The sequence below is a fragment of the Macaca mulatta genome, chromosome 5, assembly GCF_049350105.2.
Source record: "Macaca mulatta isolate MMU2019108-1 chromosome 5, T2T-MMU8v2.0, whole genome shotgun sequence".
NCBI classification, from domain to species: domain Eukaryota; kingdom Metazoa; phylum Chordata; class Mammalia; order Primates; family Cercopithecidae; genus Macaca; species Macaca mulatta.
In genome coordinates this window covers 147,569,430-147,588,588 of record NC_133410.1, presented here as the reverse complement: position 1 = coordinate 147,588,588, position 19,159 = coordinate 147,569,430, and the positions used below count along the sequence as shown (strand labels likewise).

General features: G+C 42.5%; 2 long non-coding RNA genes across 2 annotated transcripts in view; both read left to right on the top strand.

The window, feature by feature from the left end:
* The window catches only part of LOC106998502 (uncharacterized), a 151,330-nt gene extending 143,556 nt beyond the window's left edge, over positions 1–7,774 (top strand). The window contains exons 3-4 of the long non-coding RNA XR_013417300.1: positions 3,669–3,710; positions 3,903–7,774. This is a non-coding gene — a long non-coding RNA (uncharacterized LOC106998502). The remainder of the gene's footprint in view (positions 1–3,668; positions 3,711–3,902) is intronic.
* Positions 7,775–7,829: 55 nt separating this feature from the next.
* On the top strand, positions 7,830–9,094 carry LOC114675367 (uncharacterized). Its single transcript, XR_013417303.1, has 2 exons — positions 7,830–8,192; positions 8,371–9,094. It is a non-coding gene; the product is annotated as an uncharacterized LOC114675367 (long non-coding RNA).
* The last annotated feature ends 10,065 nt before the right edge of the window (positions 9,095–19,159 follow it).

Below are 19,159 nucleotides of genomic sequence, written 5' to 3'. Positions count from 1 at the left end.
CTTACTTCTTCCCCAGGCTCAGCCTAACTTAAAGACCCGATTTCACACAAAGGGTTTTTTTTTCTAGTGAAACATTGAGTTAGGCTGTAGAATTTGCTGCTGTAGGATATTAAGTGAGGCAATTAACCTAGACTATTCAGAGGTAGGAATTAGACATTGCCTGTATCTGAATAAGAAGAACATCTCTATTTTCAGGAGCTACTGCGGAATAGAAACCCCAGACTTCCAAATATGGTGCTTGTTAAGCAAAGTGATTACAAAATCAGGTCAAGAAAAAAAAAATCCCTTGTAACACACCATATAAAAAGACATGTCAAGTAGGTGGTGCAACTTCCTCGAAGGCCACTTCTACTGGAGTTAGAATATATTAAGTGGATGGCTACATCCAACTGGCTCCATGCCCCTTTCCTTGCTCAGTCTGGCCATTCCTTTTTTGGGAATTCAAGGAGGTCGAGTAACATTGCCTGATGCTGCCTACTTTGAGGTGCTCACGTTATAATAGAAGCTTCTCCTGAGTGGTAAATGGGTGCCTTTTCTTTGAGGGCTAATTTAAAATCAATTAATTCAAAATAGGTGGAACAAACAATACATATTGTGTTTGCAGGACATGTATTTTGGAGAGAATAATATGATTTGGGTAAATTAGTCCTAAATTCATGTGTTTAGATTTGGTTTTAATTATAGTAAATAAAATCTGACCAAGGTTTGGATTGGTATAGACCAAGGATCAGTCTTTCAGATTTTGTAGGGAGGTAAAGGGAGTCAGAACAATTGAGCTCTTACCACTCCTGAGATGAAAGGGGATAGGGAGCAAGAGGTTACTAAACCAGGTTACCAAACCCAGTTACCAAACTGTAAAAGGAAAGCCCGGTAGAGCGTGATTCCTAAGAGAGGACGGTTACCTCTAATAAAGGAACAGGTCATCTCCAGGAAACCTCACAAGGAAGCAGCCAGGGAAATACATGCCCCAACCTTGTTTTCCTTTTCTCCTTCCTCCGATTTCCTGTCCGGCTTCCCATTGGCCAGAAGGTACAGGAGCTCTGAGTAAAGGATAATGCATGCAGAGGGGCAAATGGAGGACATATTATGCACACTAGCCCAATTTAGTGGGTGAGAATATAGTCAACTAAATAATCTGTTACTTCCCTTATAATGCTCAGCTGAGGCTGGCTACACTGCAGGAATGAAGGTTTGAAGCAAATGGGCATTTCTAGAAGGATGAGCTTATGTGCAAGAATTAGGTACAGCCAGAGCATAGTATAATGGGTCTGAAGGACTTGAGAGCTAGGGAAAAATATTTGCATGGATGGGTAAAGGATAAGCCTTCAAGTGGGAGAGCAGTATGGATGCTTTGTACAACATTTTGTAGTTGGAAAAAGTATCACAGAGCCCACTCCCCTAATTGTACTATGATAGTGACTGAGGCCCAGGGAGGTGGTGGGATTAGCTGAGGGTTATACAGTTAGTCATTGGTTAGTCAGTGAGGGTCAGAGCTCAAATCTTGCTCTCTTAACTTGCTGCCACTCAACTTTTCTCTGTTCCACACTGCCTCCTAAAGAAACAAAACAACATAAAATTTTACCAAGGTTCCTACTGACAGCGTCCTCTCTGTGTGCTGTGTTTTGGATGTCATTTCCTGTGCTTCAGGTGGAAAAATAGGGCTGGGTTTGGTGGCTCATGTCTGTAGTCCCAGCACTTTGGGAGGCTGAGGTGCGAGGATCACTTGAGGCCAGGGGTTCAAGACCAGCCTGGGCAATGTAGTAAAACCCCATCTCTACAAAAATTTAAAAATATATATACATATATATACACACACACACACACACATATACATATATATACACACACACACATGTACACATATACACATGGAAACTACTATTTATTACATATTCTATCTAGCGTCTATGGGGCTACCTATCCATCTATTTATGTAGCATTGTGCTAGGTGTTAGGATAATTATAAGGGAAATAACAGTCATAGAATCTGCCCCTCAAATAGTTTACCAGCTCACCTGTCCAACGCATGGCCACTGAGTGTCACCCTGTCTGTTTTCTGTGGAGTCTCCCTTGTTTTGGTGAGAGTCCATTCTTTATTATTCTCTTGGTCCTCCAGCATGTCTTCCTCACAGAAACGTATCCTCTTTGTCTCTTTATTTTTTTGGCTTCTGTGATGTCCTTTTCTTTGTGTCCTGTTTTGCTTTCAGTCCTTCTCACTGCTCCTTCTCGTTCTCTTAGTGGGTTTGAATATTGGTGCTTCCTGAGTTCTGTGCCCAGGTCTTTGGTCTATGAGCTTATTGCCTGAGAGGAGCAATTTTCCTGAAAGAAACTGGACATGAAATCTCCAGTTTGCCGAATGAATGTTGATTGATTTGCAGGAACCCCGAATGAAGGAGACTGAGACATCTACAAGTGATGTGTGTGCTTCTGAGACGTAAACAGAAACCACAATAACATCAGAAGGCTAGGGCTATGTTGGGAATTCCCTTAATCTGATAATTACTCCATTGAAGGCATTACTGTTGAAATCATTCTTTGGAGCTGAAATGGCCTTCTGAAGAATCATTATGGCCACAAAATCTTGGAACTCATGAACATTTGTAAACAAAAATGTAGAGATGTTGAATAAATGATATGGGGCAGAAAAACTAGAACCTTAGAGGAAACCATAAATGATGTATTACATTAAATTAAATGAAGGGGTGGCCTGCCCCTCCACACCTGTGGGCATTTCTTGTCAGGTGGAATGAGAGACTTGAGAAAAGAAAGAGACACAAAGTATAGAGAAAGAAAAGTGGGCCCAGGGGACTGGCGCTCAGCATACAGAGGAACCGCCAGGCACTGGTCTCTGAGTTCCTTCAGTATTCATTGATCATTATCTTTACCATCTCGGAGAGGGGGAAGTGGCAGGACAATAGGGTCATAGTAGGGAGGTCAGCAAGACGTATGAATAAAGATCTTTGTGTCATGAATAAGTTTAAGGAAAAGTGCTGTGCTTTGATGTACGTATATGCAAACATCTCCATAAACATTTTCAGTGCATAAAGAGCAGCATTGCCGTGCTAGTGGCACGTCCCACCTCCAGCCCTAGGCAGTTTTCTCCTATCTCGGTAAATAGAACATACAATCGGGTTTTACACTGAGAAATTCCATTGCCCAAGGACAGGCAGGAGACAGATGCCTTTTTCTATCTCAACTGCTAAGAGGCCTTCTTTCCTCTTTTACTAATCCTCCTCAGCGCAGACCCTTTACGGGTGTCGGACTTGGGGACGATCAGATTTTTCCCTTCCCACAAGGCCATATTTCAGACTATCACATGGGGAGAAACCTTGGACAATACCTAGCTTTCCTAGGCAGAGGTCCCTGTGGCTTTCCGCAGTGTTTGTGTCCCTGGGTACTTGAGATTAGAGAATGGTGATGACTTTTCACAAGCATACTGCCTTCAGGCACTTGTTTAACAAAGCACACCCTGCACAGCCCCAAACCCATTAAACCTTGAGTAGACATAGCACATGTCTCTGCAAGGACAGGGTTGGGGGTAGGGTTACATATTAACAGTATCTCTAGGCAGAAGAATTTTTCTTAGTACAGAACAAAATGGAGTCTCTTATGTCTACTTCTTTCTACATAGACACAGTAACAGTGTGATCTCTTTCTTTTCCCCACAGTTAAATGTAAGATGGAAGTTCCACCATATTCCACACTGAATTGTAAGTATATACCAACATATTCAGTAATCAATGAGGCACATAGTTTCTGGCATAGAGGTATAGATGCACTTCTTATAAGCTACTGAATGAATAAGTTAAGACAGCGATTAGGCCATAATCAGTTTGTTCCACCATTTTGCTTTTTATTTACATTGAAAAATTTTTACCATTTTTTCCATTTTAATGTTTCAGAGCACACAAATGATGTGAATTCCAAGGTATCTGACAGCAGAAAATTGGTGGTGAGGCTTACGCAAAGAATAGAGCTTTGTGAAACTGAAATCTCACAACAGACCTTTATCGTCATTACAACATAAGCAGATCTTCAACAAGCATTTGCTACTGAAACATACAGTGATATGTACTGAGTGGGACCAGCACAGCAAACAATAACCCCTGGAGCCGTCACCCTATTCTTGTCTAGCGGGAACCTTGCTCTTTCAACACCCTTTTTGGGAACAACAATTTTCCTTGATTTTACTTCCAAGAAACAGGCTGTCTTTACCAAGCCATGAGACTTGACAGAAGATTGTGAACCTTAGCTGCTGTTTTAAAATTCAGACATTCGCTTTATGCTCTAGTACCTAGAGAGAGGGGGACAAATGAGGCAGACTTTTCATGTCCATAAAGTACAATAGGCATTAAAGCTAATGTGCAGAGGAGAGATTTGGGCTGTGTACTTGGCTGCTGCAGGACGGGCGCCACACCTTTCAGTTGTGCCTTTGCTAATGGAGAGGCAGGGACCAGGTAAATGCTCCCGTGGGAGGGGGTAGAGTTACCACCCACTGGCCTCATCTAGGGGTCAACATATAAAAGTGGGTGCTTAGTAGAGTCAGCAGGTCTGATTAATACCCTCTAGGCAGTACTTATGAGGCAGTTTGGGGCCCATCAAATGCCTTATAATAAAGTACAATGGTGCAATTTGTATTTTTACTGCAGGCCAATTAAGAAGGGGGAGAGAGAGTAGTAAGTAAAATGACATGTCCTTGCAAAGCAGAAACAACAGTCATAGCAGCAGGAGCGGGAGAGAGGGGTTAAGGAAAGGAAACAGCCAGCTACTTAACAGCAGTTAAAAGGGCCAGAGCTCTCATGTCTTATTGCCTACCTCCTGCCGGAAATTTCCCTTTTCCTGCTGGTTTGTATGGCAGTGGGTATTTTCAAAGGGGAATAATCTGTGTGGTAACATATGTTCATCCAGACAGAGATGGGTGAGTTTAAAGTCAAATAGTATTTTTTTTTTTAAAGTGCTGTTTGAAGAGCACTTGACATTCTTATCAGAATTCTGTAAGGCTTGCATTCTTGGGTTTTGTGATTTAGCCTTCCTAACTTACATCTGTTTCTAGTCTGCCTTTTTATTTTTTTATTTTATTTTATTTATTATTATTTTTTTTATTTTTATTTTTTATTTTTGAGACGGAGTCTGGCTCTGTCACCCAGGCTGGAGTGCAGTGGCGCGATCTCGGCTCACTGCAAGCTCCGCCTCCCGGGTTTACGCCATTCTCCTGCCTCAGCCTCCCGAGTAGCTGGGACTACAGGCGCCCGCCACCTCGCCCGGCTAGTTTTTTGTATTTTTTAGTAAAGACGGGGTTTCACCGTGTTAGCCAGGATGGTCTCGATCTCCTGACCTCGTGATCCGCCCGTCTCGGCCTCCCAAAGTGCTGGGATTACAGGCTTGAGCCACCGCGCCCGGCCTAGTCTGCCTTTTTAAAACCAGAAAAAAAAGATTTTGGAAAACTTTACCATTTGGTTATTATTTTTTCCAGTCTTCATTGAAGACAAGTTTTTATAAAACGTGGGTTTATAAAAACGTGCCCTTTCATGTTGGGATGTACTAATCACTCTATGAAATTCTCTCAGGACATCTTCTCACCAGGCTGTATCTTAAGTTACTGTTGTCTTCTCTGGGTACCTGGATTGCTAGACAATAGGAATAAGAAGAGAGAGATGTAGAAAGGAGAAGAAAGCAACAGAGAGGGAAGTAGAAAAGAGGGTGTAGGGAAATAAATCAGGGACTACTTTATAAAGTGGAAGAGAGACAGGAAGGCGGAAAGGCAGCATCGGGAATCAATGTAAAATGACAGTAATTTGAACAACCAAAAATAACATCTTCCTACTTAAAACAAATGGTAGGAAATAAACTAAATACTGTTGACTGCCTTTGGGGAGAGGAAAAGAGAAATGGATAGGGTAAATATTTCAAAGTTTGTGCCTACTCAAACGTATTTATTCACTTATGACATGATGATGAACTCTGACAGAGTGAAAAAAAGGAGAAGCAATTTTCTAGGTAATCTAGGTCCCAAATCCTACTGTTGGTGGGGCAGGGGGTGGGGGGGAAGCACTGAAGGCAAGAATAGGGGTGAAATATCAATTCCCAGCTGGTAGTTTACATTGATGGAATTCCCTGAATATTTTCTCATGCATCTCTCCTCCCTCCCGTTCTATTTTTACTTTCCTTTTTGAAAGACAAATTTTAGCTTTTTTTTTTTCCTGATTATAAAAATATAACCCAAATATCAGCCTTTTCCTTTCCTGTCTCAAGATCCTCATCCTCTGGAATACTTGGGGAAGATGGTGTTTGTCTTGTCTTACATCTGTTTCTGAGTCGTCCCCCTTGCAGCCTGAGTCATGCACAACCCTTGGTTCTGGGTTAAAAGGAATAGTCAGGTGAAAAGAGAAAAGGGGTGAGTGTTATCTACTTCTCACGATCTTACTCCCGGGTTGTAATGAAAGTGGATCTCAGAACTAATTCTACCACGTAGGCAGATATTCAATAAAGAAACAACCATTAGCAAAACAATATATTTAACCTGTTTCATAAATTCATTGAAGTCCTGTAAGTTTTCCTCTTGGGGGCTGTAACCATAACTTCATTGAAAGGTTCACTTGGGGCAAACCCTATAGCTCAAACAAGATTCGCTTACCCTTAGAGCTGGGAATAGGCAACCGGAAGTCTTTACACTGATGGCTGAATGCAGGACTCTTTTGGGATCAACCCTGAAAATGCAGGCCTCGCGACTCTCTAAAGACTTTCTTTTCTTTTTTTTTATGATGTTCATTCAAGAGGAGGAAGCGTCTCTGAAACATTTTAGCCACTTTACAGATCTTGAGTTCCACAAATTTCACCAATGATTGCCCGTTTCTAATATCCATTATGTTCATTAACAACCATTAATTTCTCCTATGAAAACCCATTTCTGAAATTCAGTATGCTAATTAGCAAAACCTTTCTTGTTGATTAGAGATGTGGATTACAGAAGGGCTTTTAGTAATCGCCTCTGGAGTGTGGCCTTTTTGATAAAATGCTAGCTGACTGCCCCAGGGTGTGGAGTTCTGATTAGAACAATTGTCTCCTCCTAGGGTGTAGCCTAAACTGTAAAGAAAAAGTCACAACAACCACGTAATCTATATCACACTATATTTGCTGAAGTATTTAGTAAATTACAGATACCACAGCACATGTGAATACAAATCTTTACACTGTTGGTTGAAATGGCCATATAATAGTAATTATGTACTGTAATAACAAACTCCCATTTGTTGGAACTTCAGGTTGTTTCAAGCTTTTCACTATAATAATTAATGACATGAGGATCCTTATTTTTACTCACCTGTTTAGTTCCTTTCTTAAAATGAATTCCTGGAAATGGAATTGCTGGGTCAAAGTTATGCATGTTTTAATTGTGATACATGTTGCTAACTGCTTTTCGGAACAGTTATTCTTCAGATGGAAAGCATATGAGAATGTGCATTTTCTTTTTTTTTTTTTTTTTTTTTTTTTTTGAGACGGAGTCTCGCTGTGTTGCCCAGGCTGGAGTGCAGTGGCCGGATCTCAGCTCACTGCAAGCTCTGCCTCCCGGGTTTTTACGCCATTCTCCTGCCTCAGCCTCCCGAGTAGCTGGGACTACAGGCGCCCGCCACCTCGCCCGGCTAGTTTTTTGTATTTTTTAGTAGAGACGGGGTTTCACCGTGTTAGCCGGGATCGTCTCGAACTCCTGACCTCGTGATCCGCCCGTCTCGGCCTCCCAAAGTGCTGGGATTACAGGCTTGAGCCACCGCGCCCGGCCGAGAATGTGCATTTTCTTGTACAGTTATCAATATTTGGTATTGTCAATATTCTTTTACATATATATGTAAAAGATACATATCTAATATATCTAATATATGTATCTAATATATATATATATATTAGAAGATGGGGTCTCACTCTGTTGCTCAGGCTGGCCTCAAACTCCTTGGCTTAAGCAATCCTCCTGCCTCAGTTTCCCAAAGTGCTAGGATTACAGGTGTGAGCCACCACGCCCGGCCATCAATATTCTTAATGTTTGCCAGTCTCATGGTCATCTCATTCAGTCTCATGGCTTTAAATTCCACCTATATTCTCAGGATTTGTAAATGGACATCTCCAGCTCACAGATGGAAAAGTGCTTTGGAAATCTGCCTTGTTGCTCTCGCTATCCGCCATCTCAACTTGCATTCCTAGTGAGTATCTTAAAGCCGATGTATCCAAAACAAGACCCCTCAACCTCTCCCTGATGTTCCCCTTCCCCCAAATCTACTTCACTTGCAGCCTTTCCTTCACAGTTAATGGCCACTCTGTCCTTCCAGTTGGCCAGGCTGAAGATCTTGATGCCATCCTTGATTCTTATCTTTCTTGCAGGTGTCATTCACTTCCGATTCCCTGTTACCACAGAGCTACGTCACCTTCATCTCTCACCTGGATTATTGCACTAATCCCCTCATATTGACCTACTTCTAGAATAATCTATTCTCAGCAGGGAAGCCAGACTGATTCTAATAATTTGTAAGATAATATCTGTAGTCAAGACCCTCCAGAGCTACCCCACGTTACTTGGAGTAAGAGCCTGAATCCCTACAATGGCCCATAGGCCATAGCTGATGGTCTAGGTGACTACTTCTCCACCTATTACTACTTATGCTTACTGCTTACTACTGTAACCTATTTCCATGCTTACTCTTGTTTCCCACACCCCTCTGGCCACATGGGCTTCCCAACCGTTTCTGTAGCATACCAAACAGCTTGGTCCAGATCACTGCCTCCCAGGTATCAGCATGGCTCACTCAACTAGATCTGTCCTGATCATGCTATTTAAATTGCTACCTGTCTCACCTTCCAGCATTCCTATTCCTTTCTAGCTTCATTTCACTTCATAGCACTTGTTCCTTAATACATTATGCAGTTTACTTATTCATCTTATTGCTTATCTTGATCCAATAGAATGTAAATGTCACAAGGGCAGAGATTTTTTTTTCTGTTTTCTATAATCCTGTATTCTCAGCTCTTAGTACAATACTTGTCACATAATGGACACTTGAAAAATGTTTTCTAAAGAAATGAATAAATGGATTTGATAGGTAAAAAATTAAATCTCATTTTATTTGCATTTTTAATTACTAGTGGTGAGATTTTAATAATCTTGGTGTACAAAAGACCTTTCTGAGCTTAATAAAAAATTCACAAAGCATGAAGGAAAAAATGGACAGTTTTGACTTTTTAAAAATTAAAAATTCCTCCATAGGAAAATAATGCTTATCACAAACAAGATTGACAAATAGGAGCTCCACTTGTAATGCATACTTCAGAAATAAAGGTTAATAGCCAGAATACACAAAGAGTGCTTACCAGTCAATAAAAAAGATGAACACTATAATAGAAAGATGAATAAAGGAGAAGAACTGGTCATTCACAAAACAAGAACGCCATAGAGGTATCTGAAAAATGTTTACCATTACTTCACTTTTTCTTAAATGTGCTTTCTTTAAACCAGAGAGACTTTTCATTTCCTCTTGCTTTCAATTTCATCTTCCCTAAATTTAATTTCCAAGGAACTTTCTTATTTTCTATAATAACCACAGTGTATTTCCAGCTGTTTTTCCCTTAGCAAATGGAGCCCCATATCCTGTCTCCCTCGGTTTTACAATTGCTTCCCCCTCCTTCTTCCTCTTTCCCTCCAAAATACTCTATCATCATGGGCAAAACTCCCCAGAGCTGTACTGCTGGGTATGATCCTTTCCTTCACTCCTCAGAAAAAATTGTGATGTGAGGACCAACGCCATGCTTATATATTTAGTAGCAGTTTTATTACAAATATTTTGAATCACACAAAATGTGCAGATTTGCTATTTCAACAACGATAAAGACCTGCTTGACTTGCATAGCATTTAATGAGCAAACGTGCCAGGAATGCTGATTGACAATATTTGGCTGTAGAGTTTCCCAAGCTTATTTTACACAAAGTTTGTAAACTTATGCTCTGAAATTATTTCTCTTTTGTGCATGCCAAATGCAGTGCACTTGTCTCATGTAGGAATGAGCATTGTGCCTCATCCAGAACTGTGTATCTGCAAAAACAAGGCAAGATGAAATAGGAGAGGACCATTAACCAGGAAAAGCAGGAGGGGAAATAAGTGGCAAGCAGAAAGAGCAGACTACTAAAGCCAAAAATGTTTTTGGGACTTTGATAATGAGTGACTCCTCTGGCAAACGTCTGCTATCTAACTGGATAGACATAAATTATCCGAGACTAGGTAATTTATAAAGGAAAGAGGTTTAATTGGCTCGTGGTTCTGCAGTCTAGCTTCTGCTTTGCTTCCGGGGAGGCCTCAGGAAGCTTTTCCTCATGGCGAAAGGTGAAGGGGAAGCAGGCACATCTTACGTGGCTGGAGCAGGAGGAAGAGAGAGCAGCGGGGAGGTGCCACACGCTTTGACACAACAGATCTTGTGAGAACTTGTTATGCCCAGACCGTTTATTCCCCGAAGAAGACCACCAGAGTCCAGAGTCAAAGCTAAGCAGCAAGGATCTTTATTACAGGTTCGAACCTGGAACTCTCACTCGCTCGCAAAACGAGACGGGCAGGAGAGCTCCCCCACTGAGCTCCGAGCAGTGTTATATAGTCTAAGAAAAGTGGGCATAGAGTTATTATACAAATCAGATATATGATTGGCTAGTGTTTGAACAAGGCGATTTGGCTAACTATGATTGGTTCCCGCCATTTCTGATATTTCGGTTCAACCTTTGAGGCGGGAGAGCAGGTTTATGGCAGCAAGAGTTTATCTTACTTAAACACGTCTTATGACCTTGCCTCAGAACTTACAAAATCTCTGGTACGTGCAGAAAAACAGATACTCACAGAACTTATGAAATCTCTGGTATGTGCAAAACAAAATCTCTGGTATGTGCAAAGATTAGAGAGCAGAACAAAGGGTGTAGCGCGGGGGGCGGGTACACATCTATCTTTGTGTCCTTTCAAACTCACTCACTGTACAGTACCAAGGGGGAAAGGGGATGGTGCTAAACCATTCGTGAGAACTCCGGCCCCATGATCAGCTCACCTCTCAGCAGGCCCCACTTCCAGCACTGGGGATTACAATTTGACATGAGATTTGGGTGGCAACACAGATACAAACCATATCAAACCCCAACATTCCTAGAAGAGGAGTGTGGTAAGCAGAGTAATGCCCCTTAACCCTAAACATGTCTATGTCTAACCCCCGGAGCCCATGAATATGATATCTTACACCGCAAGAGGGACTTTGCAGATGTGATTAGGTGGAGGATCTTTAGATGAGGCAGATGATTCTGGATTATCCTGGTAGGACAATCCAATGTAATCACAAGGGTCCTTAGAAGGGAAAAAGGGAGGGCCGGGCGCGGTGGCTCAAGCCGGTAATTCCAGCACTTTGGGAGGCCGAGACGGGCAGATCATGAGGTCAGGAGATCAAGACCATCCTAACACGGTGAAATCCCATCTCTACTAAAAAATACAAAAAAAAAAACAAAAAAACCAGCCGGGCAAGGAGGCGGGCGCCTGTAGTCCCAGCTACTGGGAGGCTGAGCCAAGAGAATGGTGTGAACCTGGGAGGCAGAGCTTGCAGTGAGCGGAGATGGGCCACTGCACTCCAGCCTGGGCGACAGAGCGAGACTCCTTCTCAAAAAAAAAAAAAAAAAAAAAAAAAGAAGTGAAAGAGGGAGGTAGGAGAAGATGGAATCATGGGATGGCTGGCTGGGGGGTCACAGGGCAAAGCATGCAGGTGGCTTCTGGAAGCTGAAGCTGGAAAAGGCAAGGAAACAGATTCTCCTGTAGAGCCTCCTAGAGCCGACACCTTGGTTTTAGCTCCCTGAGACTGATTCTGGACTTCTCATCTCCAGAACAATAAGATAATAGATTTGTGTTGTTATAAGCTACTAAATTTATGGTAATTTATTACAACAGAAAGAGGAAATGACTACAAAGAGGATGAACCCTGTTTATTTCTCTCACCACTGTTGCTTATCTCTAATATGGACTTGGATCATCTGGAAGGTAGGAGGTGTAGGAAGCAGGGCTCCTCTCAGGGGTGCCTGAGTCTCCTGACCACACTCTGAAGTCCAGGTCTCAAGTCTGGGAGCACAGCAGAAGCCCCCGTGGAACTTTTAAAGAAAGTGCAGATGCTCAGCTCTACTCCACACCTACTGCATTTTATTTTCCAGCATTGGGGGCCTAGTCATGAGTATATTATTTTTAGGTTTTACAGGTGACAGTGAGACTCCAAGACTTCAGAGGTGAGAGGGGGACTAAGAAACAGGTTCATGTTAGATAATTGAAGTTGCAGCTGCTGGTGGACAAACTGCTTTACCTACAGATGGGCCTTCCCAAAGGAGCACATGTCCTCCAGGTGAATAGGAAATCCCTTGTCCTTGCCCTGATCATGATCACAGAACAGTCCATGTGAACCAGAGAAGGAATTCACACCAAAACTGCCCCCCAAACACACTCAGGGGTAAGGCATGTTGAGATAGTCTGGACTCTACTGCCCTCAGGAAAACTTGAGGATGAAGTTCTTTCCATCTTCAGTAACTGACTCTGCATCATGTGGTTAGTTTTTTCCTTCCCCCACTTCATTCCCTCCCCCTAATCTTTAAATTAGAGAAGAAAAGAGTGTAATGGTGTACATCTCATACCAGTTAGAATGGCAATCATTAAAATGTCAGGAAACAACAGATACTGGAGAGGGTGTGGAGAAATAGGAATGCTTTTACACTGTTAGTGGGAGTGTAAACTAATTCAACCATTGTGGAAGACCGTGTGGCGATTCCTCAAGGATCTAGAACTAGAAATACCATTTGACCTAGCAATCTCATTACTGGGTATATACCCAAAGGATTATAAATCATTCTACTATAAAGGCATATGCACATGTATGTTTATTACAGCACTATTCACACTAGTGAAGACTTGGAACCAATCCAAATGTTCATCAATGATAGACTGGATTAAGAAAATGTGGCACATATACACCACGGAATACTATGCAGCCATAAAAAAGGATGACTTCATGTCCTTTGCAGGGACATGGATGAAGCTGGAAACCATCATTCTGAGCAAACTATCCCAAGGACAGAAAACCAAACACCACATGTTCAAACTCACAGGTGGGAATTGAACAATGAGAACACTTGGACACAGGGTGGGGAACATCACACCCTGGGGCCTGTCGTGGGGTGGGGGGATGGGGGAGGGATAGCATTAGGAGAAATACCTAATGTAACTGACGAGTTAATGGGTGTGGCAAACCAACACAGCACATGTATACATATGTAACAAACCTGCATGTTGTGCACATGTACCCTAGAACTTAAAGTGTAATAAAATAAAAAGAATGTAATGTTATAAATTAGAATTCTTTGAGGAAGAAACCCAACCACTGCTTTTATTTTAAAAGAAGTGAGAGTTCTCTTGAGAGTTGTCACTAGTTAGGCTCAGGCCAGGACAAAGGACAGCCCACAGAATGAATGGTCTAAGATGTTGGCTACAGCGGTGATTGTATGGAGTCATCATGCTAAAACAATAAGCTGTAGGGAAGAAAAATAGAGCATTGGAGAGATTATTAAATGAAGTCCTACATAATCGACCCCTCACTATTTCAAAGATGCTGAAGTCAGATCTGCAAGTGGAGATTCCCAAGTGTTGGCAAGCTACTCTGTGGCTTCCAGTAGCCCTGGAGAGATGAGGAGCCTCTGCTTCCAGAGGGGAATCCAAGAAGGCAGACCCTGAGACAGCACTCAGTCCCTGCTGTGGAGACAGCCAGGAGAAGGGACCTCAGGATGAGTTAAGTGTGCTGGGGTTATTTGTATTTGACCAGGGGCCAACAGGGGTTATTAGATTTATGAAATCCACCCAATCAGCAGATAGGTTTAAAAATGGCTTAGAAACCAGGCACTGGGAAATTTAATGTTAGCATTTTCTTTGGTTCAGGAAAAAGGCTAACTGAAATCTTTCTCCTAGATTTGTACCCCATTTCTTGGTCATCGAGCTTTTCTAGACTTCTTGATCCATGTATTAGTTCATTCTCACACTGCTTCAAAGAAATACCCGAGACTAGGTAATTTATAAAGGAAAGAGGTTTAATTGGCTCATGGTTCTGCAGTCTAGCTTCTGCTTTGCTTCTGGGGAGGCCTCAGGAAGATTTTCCTCACGGTGAAAGGTGAAGAGGAAGCAGGAATGTCTTACATGTCTGGAGCAGGAGGAAGAGAGAGCAGTGGGGAGGTGGCACATGCTTTGAAACAAAAGATCTTGTGAGAACTCACAAGTACAGTACCAAGCGGAGATGGGGATGGTGCTAAACCATTCGTGAGAACTCCACCCCCATGACCTGGTCACCTCTCACCAGGCCCCACCTCCAACACTGGGGATTACAATTTGACATGAGATTTGGGTGGGAACACAAACCCAAACCGTATCAATCCAGAACTTCAATTCTTGGATAAGTTGTTGGGGAATGAGAGAAAAGGGAAAAAAACCATGGAAACTCACCAAGATATGTTACTTATCCAAGTGGATAAATGTGTCATTAACATTTTCTTCAAGGAAGAAATGTTTTTTGTTTTTGTTTTTTTAATTTGCAGGAAAGAAGGACAGATTTGTTGGTTGATGGTTCTGTTACCATGGAAACATAGAGATTAAGAAATAAAAAAAGAGGGCCGGGCGCGGTGGCTCAAGCCTGTAATCCCAGCACTTTGGGAGGCCGAGACGGGCGGATCACGAGGTCAGGAGATCGAGGCCATCCTGGCTAACACGGTGAAACCCCGTCTCTATTAAGAAATACAAAAAACTAGCCGGGCGAGGTGGCGGGCGCCTGTAGTCCCAGCTACTCGGGAGGCTGAGGCCGGAGAATGGCGTAAACCCGGGAGGCGGAGCTTGCAGTGAGCTGAGATCCGGCCACTGCACTCCAGCCTGGGTGACAGAGCGAGACTCCGTCTCAAAAAAAAAAAAAAAAAAAGAAGTTCTTATGTATTAACTTTTTAGATATCCTACCATAGCCTAACTTTACCCTTGAGGCAGAATGAAAAAATAGTCCTGACCCAGGTCATCATTCTAAGCAGTTCTGTCATGAGAGGCAAGCTCAAACTCTTCTTTCTGTCATTTCTGCCTTGCAGATTGGCTGAATATGCACTTTAAATTCATGCTTTCATTGTGAATAGGTCACTTTGGTGCACATAGAAGAACCTTTAGGTTCTGAGTAAGTTTTGCAAAGTAAAGCATGTTGCTTATAGGACTTGGCTGAATAGACATGGGAAGACAAGTCATTTGGAATGGAATTGGTGACCAGACCACAGAGAATGTCTTAGTTCTTTCTGGCTGTTAGAGCACAATATCTTTGACTGGATAATTTATACACAACAGCTATTTATTGCTCATAGTTCTGAGGGCTGGTAAGTCCAAGATCAAAGCGCCAGCAGATTCAGTGTCTGATAAGAGATGGCTCCTCATAGATGGTGCCTTTTGTATGTGCTTACATGGTACAAGGGGTATGATAGCTAATACTGAGGGTCAACTTGATTGAATTGAAGGATACAAAGTGTTGATCCTGGGTGTATCTGTGAGGGTGTTGCCAAAGGAGATTAACCTTCGAGTCAGTGGGCTGGGAAAGGCAGACCCATCCTTAATCTGGGTGGGCACAATCTAATCAGCTGCCAGTGCAGCTAGAATATAAGCAGGCAGAAAAATGTGAAAAGAGGGCCTAGCCTCCCAGCCTACATCTTTCTCCTGTTCTGGATGCTTCCTGCCCTCAAACATCGGACTCCAAAGTCTTTAGTTTTGGGACTCAGACTGGCTCTCCTTATTCCTCAGCTTGCAGACAGCCTATGGTGGGACCTTGTGATCATGTGAGTTAAAATTATATATATATATATATATATAAAATGTCCTATTAGTTCTGCCTGAATAATACAAGCAAGCGAACTCCCTGTTTCCCTTTTATAAGGGCATTAATCCCATTCATGAAGGTGGAGCCCTCATGACCTAATAACCCCTGAATGGCCCTACCTCTTAATACTATCACATTGGGGATTAAGTTTCAACACATGAATTTTGTGGGAACACAGACATTTAGACCATAAAAGTCAAGATTTCCAAGTGAACGCTTTATTCAACTATATAGATGTAATTAATTTTGTCTACTTTTTTTGTATGTGTGACATGGCAGAAACTGGGATGGGGTAAGTTATTTAAAAGTTTAATTAAATACTACTTTTGTAACTATGACTTGTGTGCTCATATTTAAATATCCCGCTTAATTCACTTGTTTGGAGAGACAGTATCGTATAGAGAGGGAGCCCGTCATGGTCTTTAAGATGAGCACAGGCTTTGGAGTCAGAATCGACATGGTTTTCGATTCTTGCGCTACCTCTAACTAGTTTGGTAACCTAGGGCAGTGACTTAATTTCTGTAATCCTTGATTTCATCACCTGAAAATGGGGATAATCATTCACAGTGATTCTATAAAAATTTAAGAAGATAATACTGTCAGGCCGGGCGCGGTGGCTCACGCCTGTAATCCCAGCGCTTTGGGAGGCTGAGGCGGGCAGATCACGAAGTCAGGAGATTGAGACCATCCTGGCTAACACGGTGAAACCCCGTCTCCACCAAAAATACAAAAAAATTAGCCAGGCATGGTGGTGGGCGCCTGTAGTTCCAGCTACTCTGGAGGCTGAGGCAGGACAATGGTGTGAACCTGGGAGGCAGAGCTTGCAGTGAGCTGAGATTGCGCCACTACACTCCAGCCTGGGTGACAGAGCGAGACTCTGTCTCAAAAAAAAAAAAGAAGATAATACTGTCTGCATGATATGCTTAGCTTGTTTCTCGACCCTAAGCTTTGGTAGCATTGCTGAATTATACTAATTGCTGACATATACCAAATGTATCGGTCACCTCCTAAAACTTCAAATGGAAGGGAGGACCCTTCTGCCCCTGAAACAAGGTTCACAGGGCTTCTATATTCCCCTGAGGGCCCCCAAGATCCCCATATTTCTGTTTATAGTTCTATTTGAAGCCAATTTAATACTACCATATTTCACTTTAATGCCGGTGCAAATTTGAAAATATTTCACCAAATTCTTTTAAATAAATGCACTTTTCTCTTTTATTTATTCAATAAATATGTATTGAATACCTATTATATGACAGGCCCTGTGCTAGATGCTGGGGATAAAATAATCAACAGGATAGAAATGGCTTCTGCCCTCATGGATGATGGAGTGTAGTATGGACAAAGCCATCGGTAAGCAGACAATTATAAGGCTGTGCTTACTCAGTGCTGTGGCAGGAGTACAGTGAGATGTAAGCATCTTGCTGGAGCTCCTAACCCAGGTTTGGTTGGGAGGGTTGTCGCTGGAGGTGAAATTATTTTTAAAGCCATCTCAGAGCTGGGGCTCTATTCTGGGGCCCTCTAACTCTGCTAGAGCTGCCTCGGAGTGTTAGACTTCATTCATTCACTCCTACATTTAATTCATTCATTCACTGAGTGAATGTGCCAAGCACTGGGAAAACTGGTGAGCAAAACAGACATGGCCCCTTTCTTTATAAAGCTTATAGGCCTGTGTGTGTGTGTGTGTATGTGTGTGTGTGTGTGTCTGTCTGTGTGTAGAAATAGAGGAATTGGAGGAGTGAAGGGAGCTGAGAGATCAGATTCTGATTCACGAGGCCAATCCCTATTGCAAAAGTAGATTAATTGACAAGCTGTCACCATGATATGCCATTAACCTGGCTCTAACTAAGAACATGTAATCTGATTTCATGTTCACAAACTCCACTTCTTATAATGGGTTGACTTCTCCCACAGGTCAGCCTAAGGGAAGAATAAGGTGGATAATGTTCCATTATGGTTCACGTGGCAAATCTAATTTTCATGGGAAATTAATACTTTGGGATTCTGGGCGTATACCTCATTGCTCTTCCTATTCTACCTCTGAGCTGGACCTGGGTCCCCTCTTGGTGTAATGAAGAAATGAGTTCTGTGGCTCGAAGGATGTGTCTCCTTTGGAGACAGCCAGTTGATCGTTCTCTGAAAGCAACACACTAACATTCCTGTGCTCTGAATAAGCTGGTTCCTTTTAAAAGAATTTTGACTTTTATTTTAGATTCTGGGGGTACATGTGCAGGTTTATCACCTGGGTATATTGTGTGACACTGAGGCTGGGGTATGAATGATCCTGTCACCTAGGTAGTGAGCATAGTACCTAATAGGTAGCTTTTCAGTCCTTGCCCGCTACCCGCCTCTCTCCTGCAGGAGTCCCCAGTGTCTGTTGTTCTCATCTTTATGTCCATATGTATCCAGTGTTTAGATCACACTTATAAATGAGTACACACGGTATTTGGTTTTCTGTTCTGTGTTAATTCACTTGAAGAAGCGGTTTCTTCCTCCTGTTAAAAGTCTGCACCCATGTGTCTTGGGGCTGTTTGGACTGACCCAACCTTTGCACTATAGGCTTGAAAATCACCTCCCTGGCTTTTATTAAATACATACATTAAATGTATATTAAGTATTGTTTACATTCAGAGGATGCAGCTGTCCTAATTGAATGAGTGTTTTCTAATTTTATTTTATTTTGTTTTTTGCCCAAAAGTTGTTCAGAGCAAGCAGCCTATCAGAGTGGTGATGAGTGAGGTGTCAGGGGCCAGTTGAGCTGGGTTTCAGTTCCAGAGCTGCAGATGAGTAGCTGTGTGGCTACTCCCTGCTCTGTGCTTTAACCTCCTCCTCAGGCTGTTGGGAGGTGGTGTAAGTAGAGTGCTCAGAATCATGCCTGCCACATGGAAGCACCCGGCAGGTGAAAGCTTATTAGTTAAAAAGGTCTGATAATCACTGGCATTGTGGCCAATTCCACTGTTCTCCAGAAGCTTTGCATCAGGGGTCTTGTATGCTTTTTAAACATTAAAATAAATAAAACCTTGAAGCTCTTATTCCAAATAGATATTCAATTTCTCTTATTGCAAAGAGTGGTGAAATAGATTCCTTAATCCGTCCCTGTGTCTGGGAGTCAGGCCTGACCGAGGGGCTGGAACGTTAGCATGTGCGGGGCTCGTCCGCGCCAGCAGCTGGGAGAACTCTCCAGCAAATGTGCAAATGTGCAAACGTAGTAAGTTTGTGGCATGTCACATCGTTTTCCCTC